At 22.5% G+C, this 6,414-nt stretch overlaps 1 pseudogene; it reads left to right on the top strand.

Annotated features, from left to right (window-relative positions):
• Positions 1-4,969: 4,969 nt before the first annotated feature.
• Positions 4,970-5,769, top strand: LOC110606284 (annotated as a pseudogene).
• Positions 5,770-6,414: the final 645 nt, after the last annotated feature.

The following is a 6,414-nucleotide window of genomic DNA, read 5'->3' as shown; positions in this document are numbered from 1 at the left end:
TGATAATAACCAGTTCGCAAGTTAAGTTCAGCAAATAGGATTTTTCATATAATTCATCAAGCATGTCGTCCATTGTAGGAATGAGAAATTTGTTTTTAGCAGGATGAGGTCATAGATTTTTTATTATTTTGGAACAAAGAAGAGAAAGGACATTCACCTCGCTAAATGATTAAGTGAAGAGCTCATATTTAAGAGATGTAAGAAGAAAAATTAGTAAATTTTGTATTTAGTTAAAAAATTAGAATGTGTACTCTTATATATTTTTTAAGTTATACTCTTTTATCTTATGTTTATAAAATTGAACTTTTCAACTTTGAAGTTATTTTGTAATGTTAGATTTCCTTCCAATTCCTTTTATTAAAAATTTTGGGGTAATTGTACTTAATTTAAATTATATTTATATAATTATTAATATTATATAATTGTATAAAATATTTAAATTCGTTAATTATATTATATAAGTTAATAAATTTTTAAAATTAAATTTTTGTAGTTTATTTATTTAAATTTTAAAATAAATTAAATTAAAAAAATTAAAGAAAAATAGAACGGCGTGCCTCCGATTATGAGGCATGTCTAGCGCCTATAAGAAAGGCAGTAGGTGACTCTTTATGGCAGAATTTTACCATGAGAAGTATTTTCGTGGCAAGAATTTTGCCATGAGAGGCACCAGGTGAGCTCCAATTCCTTCTCCACCGTTGTAATTTTTCTGCACATTCTCCTCTCTCAAATTCTCAGATCCTCCCGACTCTCAATCGTCAAATCCTCCCAACTCTCAACTTCTCTCAAGTCTCAAATTCTCACAACTCTTTATTCACTTTACTATTGAATGACCCATATTAAAGTTGCATAGCTCACTGAGGCTAAATGGCCCCTAAACTAAGCTAAATGCTACATTGGTTTTGCTCTTAATTGTATTTTGAGGTTCTAATTGTACTAAATAAAATATTAGAGTACATAAATAATACAAAATTTAAATGTAAAAAGTATGTGTATTGTTTTATTATAAGTATGGCATAGACTTCAAATGAAATAGAAAAGTAACTTAGTCAAAAGTGTATTTAAATGGATTATGATCCATTAAATTCATTTTTCTAAATCTATTTAATATCCAACTCATTTCAATATTTTTTTCTATAATTACCAATAATATTTAATTAAAAATAAAATTTGACTTTTTCATATTATCTAAAAATAGAAAATTAAAGTTATAAAATAAATAAATTAAATATTGACATTTCATAAATTCATTACTTTTTATAAATATAATAATATATTATTAAAATATAAACAAATTAATAAGCGCTTAAATTTTTTATCAAAATCCAAATAAGTTTTTTTCTAAATAATTCTTATCCCATTAAATTTTTATAATTTTAGATATTAAAGTATTACTACTTTTACCTAAAACAAAAATTAAAAATTAAATAAAAAAATATTAATTAATATTTTAATATTTAAAATTTAAATAATAATATATCATAATTTATTTGGACCTAAATGCAAAGTTAAGAGTATTATTTGGTAAAAAACTTTATAAAAATTTTAGGTATCTATTTGGATTTTTTTCCATTATTAAAAAGTTTCTATATGAGATAGCTCTGATGTGTATCCTATCAAGACAATCAACACAATAAAGTATCTTTCTATTATATATAATTAAACATTATTATTTAAAATTTCAATTTAATAGTTATTAATACTATTTATTTATTTATTACTAGTTTTTATTAACTTACGCCATACTCGTTATATATATTCATAAATTTTTATATGTATTATATTTTTTTATATAAATTTTAAATAATTATTAATATTTTAAAAATGTAATTAATAAAATATAATTATTAATATGAAATAATGTAACATCATATTTAAAAATAAATATTATTATTTTATTTTCTTATATAAATTTTAATTTTTTAAATTAACATTTAAATATATCAACCTTAGTTTCAAATTCATTTTCTATATAAAAAAATAGTACAATTTATAACAATGAAACAAATGTAAATATACGAATATTAATTTATAATAAAATATAATATTTACTTTGAAATCAATTGATATGAGTTTTTTTTTAATTATTAAATACACTTTAAAATATTTAAATGAATCCATTATAAAATCCAGTAATTTGATATAACATACTTTTTGCCAAAATTATAATTATTTATTTCATTAATTATATAAGTACTTTATTATTTTAATTCTTTTTAAAAATTAAAATTAAAATTATCAAAATTATTAATTTTGATAGTTATCCAATATATTGATTAACTTTAGTTAATTCTTAAACTCATAGTAATTTTTATTATTTTATAATTGTCATGTTATAAATTTAAATTTTTTATCTAACAATTTAATGTTATGACTATTATTTTAATGTTTTAATATTTTTAAATAAATATTAAATTACCATTAACATATGATTGAGTTATATTATCATTTTATCAACCTATAATATTTTTAAAATTAAATTTTTATCTACTAATTTAATATTATTAAAATAAAATTTATTTTAATAATTTTATTCTAAAATATCGATATATATATTTAAAAATTAAAATATTTATTTACTAAATTTAAATTAATTTAGATAATAAAATTATTATTTACTTTAAATTTTTATATAATTATAATATAAAGAATAACTTATTATATCATAATATGACATTATTAAAATTATTAATTTTTTATAATTATCTAGATATATAATTTATATGTAATTAATTTTTAAGAAAATACTAAAATTGTTAACATTTAAAGGTAAATTGAACACTTTATTGATCTATATTTTTTATATAATTATGAGTTATATTTTATAATTTTTTCAGAATTAATTAGTATTTAAATGTGCTATTTGACTAATTTTATATCAAATCTTTGGTTTTTTAATATTTACGTATATTCATTAAATTTAAAATAATTTTATAATAAAAAATAATATGAAATAAAGATATATATTATATATATTACTTCTTATTATCAACTCAATTGATATTGTTATGCTATATAATTATAGATAAATAGCGATTGCATAATAAATAATAAAAAAAGTATGAAAATAAATAAGTAATAAAAAAGTTATCAAATACTATCTTTATCTAAGTAGTTATAAAAAAATATATTATCTATTTTAATAATTTTTATCTTAAAATTTAATTTTAGATTTTCATCTAATTTAAAAATATCCTTATTTTTTATATATATTCTTAGAGAATCTTTAAATAACTTAAAAATAATTTGAATAACATATTTATTATCTATTTTAAAAATTAAATTTTAAATGATAAAATTATTTATTATTTTAAAATAAAATAATTATAAATAATTCAAAATTTTAAGGATATTTTAAAAAATTTCAATATTATTCTTCTTCTTTCCACTTTATATATAATATATATAGTATAGATGCTAGTTAAATTCTGTTTCGATCTTATTGATTCGTAGACTCTTTAACTCTTTACCTTATTGATTTATTACTAATCTTCAATTAATAATCAACTAATTACACTTTTTATATTTTTAATTCATCCCTATTTATTATTCTCTACCACTCCAAAATAAAAAATTTAAGTTAAACGGCTATGTTACACTAGGGAATTTATTTAAAAGCTTGGGTAATAATACTTTTATAGTTTAAATTATTTTCATTTGCATATTTTAATTTTAATATTTAAATTTAGTATTAAGAATTTTATATTTTATTTTTACTTTATATAAATTAAAAAATTTTATCTTTTAATTTTTTTTAAAGGTTTAATGAATTACATAAATTTCAAAAGTAAATAGTTATACTCTCAAAATGCATTGATACATGTTGTATATGGGTAATAATTTTGAAAGACTTGAAATTTGTTGCAGTTTTGATAGTAATAAAGTATTTAATATGTAAAGTTTTAAATTATAAAAAATTAAGTTACCACCGAATTTGATGAGAATTATATATTTAAAAAGTATGAGATAATTAGAAAATAAGTCACACTCTTTTCAACACATATGGACACACAACATAATTTGAGATCGCATAATGCATATATGACTAAATTGTACTTATATCTATTTTATTATTTTAGTATTTTATTAGATTTATTTTGAATTAATTTGACGCATATTAGAAGCCAAATTCCCATTCAATTTAAGAAGAAAATTCTACAAAACAATTTAAGAAAATGATATTTAATATAATCTAGATTTGACTATTTGACTAGATACACTCTCTATATTAGAATTAATTCTTCTTACACTAAAATTAAAGTTTTGAGACTATAAAAATACCCATAAGATTGCAGCTACAAATTAGAATGAAAAAGATATTATGAATAATATTTTGGTTTTCTTTATACAGAGATGAGTATTCTTTGTGTGCATCCATATTTAGCAAACTTATCAAGACTTATCTTGTGGCATTTCTAACTGGTTCATCACTCTATAATATTTGTTTCTAATCACATTGGTTTATTAGGGGTGTAGTTGAGCAATTTTTGAAAAATTATGCAAGTCTCATTCATTATCAAGTACATGTCCGAGGTACTTGATCATAAGTTGATTATGGGTTTCGCATCAATTGATATCAGAACTTAATAGTAGATAAATTTCTATTTATCTATATTTTTTTATTTTATTATTTACTTAAAGTTTCATTATTTTATTTCAGCTAATGAATTCATAGTTTATTTGTTTTAGTTTTCATCTCATTTGTTCTAAAAAACAACAGAAAAAAAATCATTTCAATTGTGTGATATATAAAAAAAAAGGAAAAAAAAGATATGAGAGATGTCAGATGTGACGGTTTTGACTTAAAAATATTTAAGAGGCATATTTTCTCCCATCGAAATTATTGTTTATGAATATTATTGAGATGCATATGTGAATTTTGGTATCATTGTTGTTTTATACAATTTTGATTTAAATTCAGTATTATTATTAATATGCTTTTTTTTTAATGCATGATCTTATAACAGAAATGACATCATTTAATCCCTTAACCAACATCCTAACCCAAAAAAAGATTGAGAGTCCTAACTATGTGGACTGGAAAAGGAATTTGGACATTTTGCTTACTGCTAAAGAATACATGTTTGTGCTTAGTGAGGTGTGTCTTAAAAAATCTATGTGAGGGTGCCTCTGAAGAGGTGAAGAGGTTACCAAGGCTTACTAGAAATGGGTTAAGGCTGATGAAATGGCGCGATATTACATTCTGGCATCTATGTCAAATGTTTTGCAACATTAGCATCAGAAGATTGACACAACTTATGACATCTTAGAGAATCTCAAGAAGATGTTTGGAGACCAAACTAGTGCAGCCAAGCAGAGATTCTTACTTTTAAAATGGAGGAAGGAACTTCTATTAGAACTCATGTCTTGAAGATGATGAGTTTTCTGAATGATATGGAGGTTCTAGGTGCTGAGGTTTATACGACCACTCAAATTGAGATGGTCTTGAACACTCTGCCAGCCAGTTTTCAGCAGTTCTGTTTGAACTATAACATGAATAAGATGAAGTTTACTCTGTCTAAGTTGTTGAATGAGTTAGTAGCTGCTAAGACTATTATTAAGTAAGGAGTTATACCTGTTGTGCTTAATGTTGAGTGAGGTTCTTCATTTGCCCAGAAAAAGGGTAAGAAAAAGAAAAATGCTCACAAGCCTAAGCCCAAAACAAATGGTGCAACTAATAGTGCAAATGGTGCTGCAAAAAAGCCAAGGGCAAGTGTTTTCACTGTAAGCAACCTGGTCACTGGAAGCAGCAATGTCCAACTTGGATAGCCAAGAAAAAGCAAGGTACATCTCTATTCTATTTGCTGGTGGTTGAAACTTGTTTAGCAGTATTGACTACACTGTAATGGTGTGCAGACTTAGGAGCCACTAATCATATCTGCAATTCTTTGCAGGGGTTTCAAGCAACACGCCAGCTAAGTGAAGGAGAAATGAGCATTTTTCTGGGAAATGGTATTGAAGTTGCAGTTTTAGTTGTAGGAAATATTTTTTTGAATTTTAAGAATACTAAAACATTATTTTTGAAGGATGTTTAGTATGTTCCTTCAATTAAAAGGAATTTAATTTCTATTTCTAGTTTGAGTAAGAACGGATATTCTGTTTGTTTTAATGAATTTTATAATGATTCTGTCGTTATTAAATTTAGAAAACAAATGATATATTTTGGCTCATTAAATGATGATTTATTTATCCTTAAAGTTTCGCCTGAACTACAACTTACTTCCCGGGTAGAAGAATGAGACCTATTATGGGACATACAATGCATTACAGACGTATGATCATTACGCTTCAACCGGGTTATTCTATTCTATCTCTTAGAAAGAAAAGAACTTAAATCAAAATACTTAATAGCATGGCAATACATTTATACAAAACTTCTACCCCGAGCACACGCAATGGAGCCGTAGACAGTCA

This window comes from Manihot esculenta, chromosome 18, assembly GCF_001659605.2.
Source record: "Manihot esculenta cultivar AM560-2 chromosome 18, M.esculenta_v8, whole genome shotgun sequence".
Taxonomy (NCBI): domain Eukaryota; kingdom Viridiplantae; phylum Streptophyta; class Magnoliopsida; order Malpighiales; family Euphorbiaceae; genus Manihot; species Manihot esculenta.
Note: the sequence above shows the minus strand (reverse complement) of the source record. Positions and strands in the feature narration are given on the sequence as shown.